We start from the raw sequence: 13,402 nt of genomic DNA on the forward strand, positions 1-13,402 counted from the left end.
TCCTTCAACTATTTAAAGAATTACAATAGAAAAAAATCTAAAGTGTTTCATAAATTGTAAATACTGTATATATCCATGGTAGTGTTTTTATTATTGTTTTGTTTCAAAGAAAGTAGAACTAAAATAGAACTAAAGAAGGCTTCTTGGATGAGCAGACAGGTCTAAAGAATTGAATAAGGTATTTGCTTGTGATTAAGGATACTTCTGTGGGAGCAGTTACTATAACAAAGAGAATTCCAGAAGGATCTAGCCTAAACTGGACTTGGCTTGCCACTGCATCTTAATACTGCCTTGTGTCAGTCACTGTGCTCCAGGGTATATTGTCTCTTCTGAAACCCTCTCATTTTTTTAGACGGACGAAACACTTAATCTGCAATTGTTTTGGCTCTTGGTGATATATGGCTGGAGGGAGATTCAGAAACGATAAAGGAAGAGGGAGGGATGCTTTCCTAAAGTTGTCTTCACAGAAGTGGAAATTTCCTAAGGCCACAGTTAAGGAATGTCTGAAATGTGCTATGCAGTTTGCCAGGGTCTCATATCTGAGGCTACTTAGAAGCCGGGTCACAGATTATGACTCCTTCTCATTGTAATCCCAGCAGCCACCACTCAGCAATTGGGAGTTGGCATGCAGACAGAACCCATTCATCATTCCTGTCCTAGACTGAAGGTGAAAGCTACAACCTGAGCCTGGCCTGTCTTCACAGGCAGTTATAACTTTTTTCATTAAAAGAGAAATACTGCTATCATCATCTCTAGCTCTTATATTTATATACTATAAAATACTGAAGTTCAACCTCTGGTCATTAACGTTGGGATGAGAACTTCTTTTAATGATTACACACTATATACCACTGATTTGAGGATTCAAAATAGATTGCAGGGACGCCTGGGTGGCTCAGTTGGTTAAGCAGCTGCCTTCCGCTCAGGTCATGATCCCAGCGTCCTGGGATCGAGTCCCACATCGGGCTCCTTGCTCTGCAGGGACCCTGCTTCTCCCTCTGCCTCTGCCTGCCATTCTGTCTGCCTGTGCTCGCTCTCTCTCTCTCTCTCTCTCTCATAAATAAATAAAATCTTTAAAAAAAAAAAAAAGAAATAGATTGCAATATGTAATGTTGTCTCAATATCATTGTCTCTTTGGGATGTTTTCTGTTTTAGTTCTTTATACCTATCAACACATATCAGAGCTCTCCCCCTATGTGCAGGCCATTGTGCAGTTTCATTTTTCTTTTACAACAGAACATTCTCAATGTCTTAGTAGTTTGTTCATCTTTGCTATAGGCTGACAAGGATTACTAGAAGATAAGCAAGACAAATTCGGGACAATTCTGTTAGGGAAACAGTCACCTACAGTTTAGTACTTGATTAAATTCAGGATGTGGTCTGTGACAACCATAGTTATAAAGTGTGGGCAATGTGCAAGCCATATTAGTTAAGCTTTAGAGCCAGAAGAGAAATACTCAAGTTCAGTTGTGCTAGTTACTAACTTCTGGGTTTTGGAGAAATCCTTCAACTTCTTTCTACTTTTCATTTAACAGTGAAATGAACATGTTGACAGTTTATGGAGCTATTAAGGATTGAATGAGGAAACAGCTGCAGGCGCTTTGCAAACCACAAAGCATAATAATGGTATCATGTAAGTTTGTGGTCCACCAACCAGACAAAAGTGGGTGACATATAAGGACATTTAAGGATATAAAACAGACTTATGTCAAATTTAGCAAGTGACTGGCCTTCAGTCACGGTAACATATATAGTCCTGGGACTGCTTGAGTAAGGCAAATATTTGTGATAAATCCACATTTGATGATTTAATCATTGTGTCCTTGTTATTTTCTCTTCATTTATTAAAAAAAGAAATATAAAACTTACATGACATACAATAATTAATTTTGGTTTGAGTTCTATGAGTTTTGATAACTGTATACACTGTCCCACCACCCAAAACAAGAGTTAGAACATTCCCATTATTCTTGAATGTTCCTTTCTGTACTATAGTCAATATACCCAGGTTAGCAGGGGAAATCATTTCTAATTTCTATCACTATAAATTTGTTTTTTTTTTTTTTTCAGTCTTTTGAGTTTTATAGTACTCTTGTCTCTGGTCTCTTTTGTTCAGTAAAATGTTGGAGCGTCACCTGTGTTGAAGGCTATTAGTAATTTGTATGGTCCTCATATTGCTGAGTAGTATTCTAAATTGTACAAATATGTCAAAAATTTTACTTTTTTTTTTTTTTTTTTTTTTTGGTCTGTGAAGGACACTTTTGTCCAGCCTGTGGCTATATAAATGAGTTTTGTTATAAACATTCCTCAACAAGTCTTTTTGTGAACTTTTCTCTTGAGAGCGGGGCCTCTCTTAGGAGTGCCGTTTCCCTGAGGGTATTATTTCTTTGGGAGTGGAAATGCTGAATCATAGAACAGATGCTGGTATGAGTATAAAATTGAATGTCTACATTGGAAAATTACCAGTATTTTGTAAAAGTAAGTATGTATCTAGCCTATCTAACCTCTCCTGCCTGTTTGCTAGACTTTAAAGAAAATTTCCAAATTGTTCCTTAAAATGTCTGTACAGGGGCACCTGGGTGGCTCAGTGGGTTAAAACCTCTGCCTTCGGCTCAGGTCATGATCCCAGGGTCATGGGATCGAGCCCCGCATCAGGCTCTCTGCTCAGCGGGGAGCCTGCTTCCCCCTCTCTCTGCCGGCCTCTCTGCCTACTTGTGATCTCTGTCTGTCAAATACATAAATAAAATCTTAAAAAAAAATGTCTGTACAAATTTTATACTCTTACCAGCAATGCACGATGATCCCAGTCACTCTCCATCACAACCAACTGCACTTGCGTTGGCCATTCATTCTCCTTCAGTCGGCATTGTATATTGGTTTTTGTAATTTTTAATTTTTTCCAGGTTAGTTGCATGTACTAGTATTTCATTCTTTTTAATTGTTGAGTGGTATTTTATTATACAAATAACTGAATTTATTTATCTACTTCTCTTGTTGGTAGACATCTGGGTTGTTTCCAGATTTTGTTTGTTGTGGATAAAGCTGTTACGGACATCAGCATGCACATGTTTAATAGACTAATATTTTCATTTCTCTGTAAGAGTTGGATTTCAATGAATAGTTTAGATGAGGGATTAGCAAACACTATCTGCGGGCCAGACCTGGCCTACTACCTGTCTTTGTAACGAAAATGTTACTAACACCCTGTCATGTTCATTTGTTTATATATTGTCTGTGGCTGCTTTTGAGCTGCAATGGCCAAATTGAGAAGTTGTAGTAGAAACCATATGAACTGCAAAACAAACTATTTATTTCTGGCCAGTTACAGAAAAAGTTTGCCAACCCTTAGTTTAGATGTACATTTATCTTTATATAAAAAAAAAAAAAAAAAACCAAAACTGCCATAATCCACCAAAGCAATGGCATACTTTTAAATTCACACCAATATTGGGGATGTCTGGGTGGCTCAGTTGGTTAAGCAGCTGCCTTTGGCTCAGGTCATGATGCCAGCGTCCTGGGATCGAGTCCCACATCAGGCTCCTTGCTCAGCAGGGAGCCTGCTTCTCCCTCTGCCTCTGCCTGCCACTCTGTCTGCCTGTGCTCGCGCTCTCTCTCTCTCTCTGACAAATAAATAAATAAAATCTTAAAAAAAAAATTTCACACCAGTATTGCATGACAGTTTCAGCTATTCCCCATTTTTGCCATTCTTGATATTGTTACTTTTTATTTTACACATTCTAATTTACTGAAATGACCATACGTTGTGGGTTTTATTTGTGTTATCTTGATGACCAAAAATGTTGATTGCTTTTTCATGAGTTTGTTGATCATCCATATACTTGTGAACTGTCTGATGAAGTCGTTTGCCACTTGTGAAATTTACATTGTCTATACTTTTATTGTTCATTTGTAGGACTTCCTTCTTTATTCAAGACACAGTCTTTTATTTTTGTTTTTATTTTTATTCATTTGAGAGAGAGACGGTGAGAGGGAGCATGAGAGGGGAGATGGTCAGAGGGAGAAGCAGACTCCCCCTGGAGCTGGGAGCCTGATGCAGTGGCATTCGATGCTGGGACTCTGGGACCTGAGCGGAAGGCAGCTGCCCAACCAACTGAGCCACCCAGGGTCCCCCAACGCAAGTCTTTTTTAAAGATGCATGTATTTCAGTTTTATGCCAGTCTATGACTTTGTCATTCTTTTAATGGTATCTTTTGGTGAATAGGAAATTTAGATTTCAATGAGATTTTATTTGTCACTTCTCATTTGGGGTTAAGTGCTTGCCATGTCTTGTCTGAAAAATCTTTGCCTATTCCAAGGTAACAAAAATATTCTGTTAAACTTTTTTGTAAATTAAGGAGTATACTCCACACCTCACATTAATTATTGTGTCTGGAAGGGGGTGAGGGGCAAAAATTCAGTTTCTTGCCATGTGGATATGCAGATGTTAAGGCACTGTTCATTTCCCCATTCAACTGATTTGGAACCTTGGACAAAAATCACTTAATCATATATGTTTGAAATAACTCCTGGATTCTGTACTCCACTTATCTCTTTGTCTATCCTTATACAAATACCATACTGTCTTTATCACTGCAGCTTTATATATGATATTAAAATCAGTTAGTGTAAACCCTCCAAATTCTTTTATCTTTTAAAAATAATGTGTTAGTTTTTTAAGTTTTTGCATTTCAATACACATTTTAGAATAAAGGTGTCAATATCTTTAAAAGAACATCTGGGGTTTTGTCTGAGATTATATTGGATCCATACATCAACTAGGGGATAATGGAAATCTTAACATTGAGATTTACACTTAACACTTAACATTTCTAAACACTGAGTCATAATAATCCATGTATAATCCATAAGTCATATATTTAGGTCTATTTTAATTTGTTTCAGCATTTTTCTATTTCTATTTTCTATTTATATTATAGAGATTTTGTATGTAATTTTTATCTTCTATCTAGGCATTTTGGGTGTTAAATTTAAAATATTTATTTCCAATCATTTACTTCTAATACACAGATATGTAGCTTTATACATAATTATGTACCTCTAGGATACAGATGTACAATTAGTTTTATTAGCCTGACTGGGCTGCCAAGACTAACCTACGCTACAAACACTACAAAAACTCTCTTTTTTTTTCAAGCTCCTTTTTTCCCCCAAATAGACAAAGAAGAAAAGAGAGAGTTTTCCAGCATGATATATAAACACATTTTTCAGCAAAGGCTGCTAATAAGACTTCCAAGTCATCATCAAATATAAGTAATTGCCAGACAGATTTAGGAGTCTATAACAGAGGCTGAAACTAACCTGCTTGACCCAAGTTAAAGATAACAAGACTATGTTGCATGCTGGTCACATATATCACAAAATCCACGCAACCACTCAAGGGATAGTGCCCATTGACCAAAGATGCAGAGGACACCCTGAATGAGCCAATGAATTCCTATTCCCTGCTTTATAAACAGATGAGCCAAACCCTGACACCCTTCTCCCTATACACTCTGACCCCATCTTCAGGAAAGAAGAAGAGGGAAGGGACACGTCCCTGAGACGCTAAAAAATGGTACCAAAAAGAGAATGTAATTTAACTGATATTAGATCACTTATAGATTTCTCCCCCTCAAATTTATATATTCTCTGTACAAATGAGTTAAAGTGTAAGCTTTAAAGCTTTATATATGCATATAAATTATGAAATATAAAAATATATATGATCACATAAATATCTGCATATATTTTTATGATGGATATGTCACAGTTTATGATATAACTAATACTTTAATACTTTTTAAAATCTTCATATATGCTATCTATAGTAAAATACAGTAAGTAAACATGAAATAAGTTTATGACATATGACATAAGTGCTTTATATATGTTACTTCTTTGAATTACCTAAGAATTCTTATAGGTTACATACTCTAATGACCTTCTTTTAAAGATTTAAAAAAATGAAGTCAGAGGAAGTGGATAGGCAGGGTGGTACAATATCAGGCAAGGTCCTTGATACATACTCTTATCCACTCACAGAGTGAAGTAATTATCACCTACCAAAGGAATCAGCTCTAGAGCGGTAAAGGTGTCTACATGTAAAATCTGTGATATTTGAAAAAAGGAGTAGGACTTGTTTCAAATTCTAGCTGGAGTACATCCTAAATGAATGGTTTTTGTCAATTCATTTTACCCTTCTGATCTTTAATAAAATGAACCACCCATGGACATACTGAACATAAATTCAAAGAGATAATGTGTACATAAGTACATGGTGGCAGATAACCAATAAATCTGAGTAGGATATTAGAGAAAAAATAGAACATACAGTGTTGGACTCCTATCTGTACCCACAGACTTATTCAAAATATTCTAGATGTTTGTTAAATATGCTTCTTACTTCCCTTGTACCAGTTCTGAAGTAATAACTATATAAAGGCAAATCATTGTGGAAATTTCAAATGCCTTTATTGGCTAAGATTTAATAAGTCTATTTCTATTTCACACTTAATCTTTTTCAGTGAAAGTAATCATTTTTTGCTTTAAGATGAAATATTTTGAAAACAACTAAAAAATGGCATGCCTTGTTTGCTTATATAACACATTATTACATAGCCTTATATGTGTAGTATATCATTTATCCATATGCTTTTGGTACAATGTAACTGATTTGTGAAATGGAAATAATTACTTACATTTCCCTCTCAGGATAAAGTCATACATAATAACTCTTACAATGAATATAAACCCCTGACTACAGTAAAGGATTGGCTTACGTCTCTGGAAACTTTATAAGCTCAACTTCTTGGGAGGTTTCTGTTTCGAATTTGCATTTTCCTAACAGTATTGAATGGGATAAGATCCCTCATTTCTAGTAGGGGCATTGTTTTTGGCCGTTCAACATTTCTAAAGCACTTGTAACTTAAATTCTCTCAGCTCCGTCAGTCTTTTTTACTTAAGCTAAATTACAAGGTGCTCTCTGTATCTATAATACAGTGATTTCCAAAAGCTCTTTTTAAAGTGAATTACATGCCATGAAAAGAATCAATGTACCTGAAAAGACAGATAGAAAGAAAACATTCATTATAAATTTTAAAAGGGGAAAACCTGGCGACCTGTCTTTAACTTCTTCATAGAACTGACTCCTATCCTCTCATTTTGAATATGTTTTTCTTTTCCCTCCTTTGCTAAGAGCTTTCCTACTTGGTGGGTTTTTTAGGCACCACCACTCATGTGATGGAACCCAGGGTACAAAAAATTAACAATAGTTACCTCAAATAATCTTACATGAAGGTTGACAACTGTTTAATTTCTTTGGGTAAAAAAGCACTTCCTATTCTCAAAAACTGTAGAGCTGAACTCCTCCTGAGAGTTCGAATGTGAAAGCTTTTTAATCAAACTCTCTCTACTCACATGTGTTTAGAAGATAAAATAGTAATACTAATTATAAAATATATCGAGGTGATTATAATGATAATGTACACTCTCTTCTTTTCCCAGCTGGGAATCACCTAATGTACTACCACAATGGCCTCAGACAGAAATGCAGAAATTCCCGATCTCCTCCCAGAGGGGTCCAGAAGTGGTTTTAAGTCAAAGGTGGGGGATTCAGTGAACGATCCTCATTGGGTAGTCAAATCATGTGGCACCCAAAGGCTGAAGACACACACAGGGTATTTCTTTCCTTTGCATAAAGACTGATCAAACAACTTAGAGTCTGATCCTGGCCAGCCTATGTCCCCTCAATTGTGACTGGATAATAGAAGACAAAGGCAATTCTCACACTGCACTAAGGCATTTTGTCTCAGAAGAAGGGCTTACTTAGATTGCTTCTCCAATCAAGCAACATTCTTTGGAAATTTCCATGGATCTAGCAGTCTTTCCATACATCCATTCACCCACTGTCTGGGTAGTGGACCCCCTGTGGAACCTCTTTCAGCTCAAGATGTGGCCCAGGAGTATAACCCCCTGGTACCAGGGCACCACTGCTTTCTCCTTGTTCCCATTCCCTTCTGGGTGTTCAGCTCTTAGTTCTCATAACTAAAAGAATCTGTCCCTCCTGTTTCCCTTCAGACAATTCAGCTTCAATGGCTACATGAGCCCTGAATAAAAAAGTTTAAGACTTCGAATCAACCCCAACACTGACTGCCAGCAACTCCTTTGCAACTCAGAAACATAAAAATGATAATTCATTCTCTTGAGGAAAGATAAATTTACTCCTTATGAATAACACCTGTCTATCTTCCTAGGGATGGGATCGAGAGTACCTACTATCTTGGCAGAGGGCATGGGGGTCATCTTGGTGGTAAAAAACAAGATACAACTTGTAACCAACAGGTTATCTAGCTACATCTGATTAATGGGCTACCCCAATTTCTAACCAGATCTAAAATTTACTGAGCACTAATGGTTCTATAGGCATTATTCAATCTAATGTTGAAACACAGCCATGCGTTTTGTAACTTGTTAGAACTGAGGAGATGGAGGCTTAAGGAGGTCACATGTCCAAGGTCACACAATTAATAAAAATACAGCCAGAATTCCAACTTTAGTTAGTCTAATTTGAGAACCACTATGAAACCATTTCACTCCACTACTTCTAAATTTGTCCAGATTTCTGAAAGCTCACTACTTCACAACATAACAATCTCGTGCATCATCCCATCATTGTTGCCTCAACTGGTTGACATCAGTCTATGTACAAACAGAATACATCAGATTTGCCAAAATTTACTTTTAAGAAAAAAAGAACCCTTAATGTGGTCATGGAACTGATGTTATATCTAATTAAATGAAGAAAATTAGAATGAAATGTAATGATTTTTCTCAAATAGTTCTGCAAATTAGAAGGTCTTGCATTCAAGATATCCTGTCTTTCTCTCAATATTTATGTTCTTTCCATGTGCTTTTTGTAACCAAAAGTAATTTTGAGGTCTTTCAGCCCCCAAAACTACTTTTTTTAAACAAAAGATTCTGGCATAAAATTAGGACAAAAAAGCTAGTGAAGCTCCCTCATGAGACTTTCCACTCAGATAATGAATTATAGAAATGCTCTCTAGAGCTGTGAATGACCAAAAAATGATGCCTATATTCAAGACAGCAGTTTAATCTTCATTGTCAGAAAACATAGGCGAAGTGATCGCAGTTCAGAGATTATTTCATTATCCAGGGTCTAGATTGTTTTCCACCTTAATTGACAGGTCTTAAAAGGGCTTTTTAATGATATAGAATGTCCACATTGCTAGAGACATCATATAAATATAGAAAAATTTACACCTGTCTAAACAGCCAAATAAAGATGGATAAATGAGGAGGTGGCCTGTGGATTTTAATAATAATATTTTGGTAGAAAAGACAGATAGTATTCAAACAAATGGCTAAAAACTGCTCCTTAACATGTGAACCACTGCCAGAGTCTCTTAAGGACCTTCTCTTACTTTTCTCTATTCTGCATGGCATACCTAGAGTAATGTCCATAAATGCCACTTGGTTGAGTATTCCTTTCTTTCTAAAGGTTCAATAGCAGAGAGGCAGCAAAAGAAAGGGAGAGTATATGGGTTAATGTTTAAGGCAAAAATTCCCCAAGCTGACTATTTATTTGCTAACTGATCTTGTGAAAATTATTGAATTAATTTTCCTTGTCCTACCTGAAATTTTCTGAATATGTCCTGTCTTCTACTAGCTCAATCTTTTGCTGGTACATTCCTTTTTCTGAAATGCCCTCCTTTATTTCTACTCACTCAAAGCCACCCAGTCTTTAAGACTCAAATCAAATTTGTTTCTCCTTCCCAGGATCAACTAAGATAAAAGATATGTTTTCCTATTCTGGTCTTCAAGACCTCTAAGCTTGTTCCTATCATATAATCTTTGAAACATACTATATAAGCCATTCATATATATTTCTTCTAGTAAAATGTCATAAACATAGCAACAACTCAGTAATGCTATCACAGCTACAAAATGCTCATAGCATCAATGATTGTATAGTTAGATATATTAGTAGTTGATTAACCAAAAGACCAGCTGATGGCATATTTAAATGCAAAACAAATGAAATTCCCGTATGGAAATGTAAGAACTCTTCCCTACTCAATATTTTCATAAACTTGAATATCAATAGAATGCTCTTTAAATATAGCAGTAACATTAAATGAGAAATAATATGTAATACATTGGAAGACAAAATTAGTACCTTGTTCAATGCCTAGACTTTCATAGTCATATGCAAATCCAATGATTTGACTCATTTTTTTAAAGAATGTTTCCCACACAATGACTCACTCAACTATTTAATATAAGTTGCATGTATTTTATTGCCTATATAATCAACTCCTAGGACACCAACAAATTCTTAAAAAAAAAAATCTATAGAAGGAGGAAGCCAAAGAGAGTTATTTTTTTACAACACCTTTCTCCTTCAGTTCAGATTAACACCCTCTACCTTTTTGCCCCTTCAAATAATTATGACTCTTCATCTTTCCACTTAGTGTTAACTATCTCCTTTTTTATCTTTTCCTTTTTCTCTTCTACACACACACACACACACACACACACACACAGTCAATTAGTAGAGTAGGCCAGAAGAGAAGTTAATTGATTTAGGACAGGAAGGGACTCTCCCTACCCTGAAATAATCTCACTTAGATAGGAATACTCTGATTTCCCATGAGGCTTCCTTGCAGCCACATTTTTTTTTTTAAATAACATTTGTGATGAGAACAAATCCTAGAGGCTGTGCTACCTAGCACTAAAAAGTTGTCCAACTGGATTTTTATGTTTTCTTTGAATTGACTTCTATCCCTTTGCCTTTTTCTTCTTTTCCTACTCAGAACTCTCAAACACAATGTGACAGATCCTTTAAAATTATAGCCAAACTAGAAAAAAATTAACACAAAATTAAATTATATATCTCTGATTTATATGAAAATATTTACATAATAAAACATTTTGTTTTATAAATATAATTTATTCCCTGATAGCTTCCAGAGAACAGTAATTTGAGAGGGCAATTCAAACACAAATGAAAATAACTAAAATAAAATAAATAAAGGAAATGTGTAAACTAAACTATAATAAGAGAAATTTTTAAGTCATACAGAATTAATACTTTTTATTTTATTTTATATTAAAAGTAAAATACTCAAATTATTGAATAAATATTAAAAAAAACCCATATCCTTTACCCCATGATTACAAGTGAAACTCCTGTTAAAATTTTGCTGATTCCTTATAGCTCTTTTCTAAGTATCTTTTTAGTTATAATTATGTTGTACATGTAATTGCACATTATTTTTTTCACTTAACGTTGCCATATGAATTTTAAAAACAAAGTTCTCCAACCAACCCAAAATAAGTTACTGCACTTAAGTGTTTTGCTCAGTTATGAGTTTTCTAGAAGAAAAAACAAAGCAAAACAAAACAAAAACCAAAAGAGAAAGCTGGTATTCTCTATTTTTGTCCTTGTCTGATGAGAGAAATCTATGATGTCAATAGGAGTAGTAGAGTTTTCCTAGTGCTAATTTCTAATAGAAAGTCACATGGCGTCTTACATGAGATCAAATATGAGAATGCATTGAGCAGTCATGCTGCTTCTGTGTTGTAATTTCTCATGAAATAAAAGAGAAGAAAGAGCTGTTTAGCTTACCCTGACCACAGTCCAAATATTGGCTACACTAAATCACCGTCCTTTTGGGATAAGCTACAACAATTGCAATATTTTTTCCTCAAAGAAAGCACAGCTCTGGCCCAACTGACCATGAGTCTCCTAACAGTCTGTCATTGCCACAGGAAAACACCAATGCCAGTCTTTACCTTTACACAACTGTACGTAGGACCACCTATAAATATAGCAAACCTGGGAAGCCAGTCAAGCCACAGAAATGTAATAATGTTGTCTATTTGAGAAGCATTTCTAAGGTCTTATATTCTTTCTTGGCAGGGCTTTCCAATATGACTAAACAGAGACAGAGCAATAGCAAAGGTGAAGTCAATGACATTCTGAGGAACTGAGAGAAGACCCGGCCAAAAGGAACTTTTTTCTCCTACCTTGAACTCCTTTCACAGTATCTCAGTCTCACCATCACAGAATGCCTTTATGTGTTTACTTAAGATACACCCAGTATAGATCTTTGGCTAGAATGTTAATCCTTCCATCTATTATCTAGATTACATTCCTTCTCAATTGTTTCAAAACTAATATCTCTATTATTTCTCCCTCTGTGATCTGTTCCTTATCTTCAAGCAAGACCACTGTCTTTCAGTATTTAAGTCCTCCAGAGCTAATGATATCTAATAATTAGGTACTTATTCTTGTAACAACATTAACCAGCTATTATTGTCCCTGTTTTTCAGATAAGAAACGGGAGCCCAAACAGGTTCATTGAATGGTCAAAGTTATGGCCACCAAATAGCAGAATCAAGGTTCAATCTTAAACCCGTTTAACTCCATTCCCATTTCTTTGCATCAAAAGATGTTTTTCTTCCAATCTTCTACTTGCTGTCCCTTCCCTTTCCTTTCCTTTAGTGCTTTGACAATGAATTTTTTATCTCTACATTTCCTATCAAAGAGTTCCTCGAACTCCTTGGAGTTTGCCATCTGAACCATCATCATGCCAATACCCTTCTTGTGCCGGCTAGTGAGTCTAATTCAGTGGCTTCCTTCTAATCCCAAGTTCTTCCTAGTCTCTTTCATAAATGTGATATTGAACACCCAATCTTCAAAATTTGCATTGCCCCTATTAACAAGACAACACTATTTCCTTCTTTTACTCCCCTCCAGAACTACATTTTTAAAAAAATCAAAAAAACAAAAACAACCCTTTCTTAGCTTTTGCTAAAGTGTATTATTGGTTTATTATCTATAATAGAGTCAGATTCAAATCTCAGCTCCACCACACATCATCTGTGTGATCTTGTTCAAGTTTCCTAATGGCTCTGAGCCTCAGTTACACCATCTATGAAAGGTGGTTTAAAGAGATAAAGGAAAAGTTGCTCACAAAGCACACAGCACACAGTGGACACTCAAGACATGTTGATTCACACAAACATAGAGGTGGCACAGAAATGAATTTCAAATGAATTAACTGTTGTTTACAGTAACCTCAGAAGTTCCATAAAAGGAAGGCAGCTTGCCATAAATAATTCCTCTTGGCACACAGCACCATGAACTTGCCAAACAGATATCAAAATTACAACAATATTAAAAAGAATAGGATGTGACCCACTTATTCTGTTTATTTAATTCTTGTTAATTATTCCAATAAATAAAAAAATAATAATAAGCAATGTATTATGGTGTCAAAGAACTGCAACCCTGAATAGGGAATAGCATCTGAAACAGAACATCTAATCTCAAATTCCCAAATGAAGTCAAAGGATGTGAGCATTTGAGACATTTCAA

The sequence above is a fragment of the Lontra canadensis genome, unplaced genomic scaffold (genome assembly GCF_010015895.1).
Source record: "Lontra canadensis isolate GAN:19392208 unplaced genomic scaffold, GSC_riverotter_1.0 scaffold78, whole genome shotgun sequence".
NCBI lineage: Eukaryota > Metazoa > Chordata > Mammalia > Carnivora > Mustelidae > Lontra > Lontra canadensis.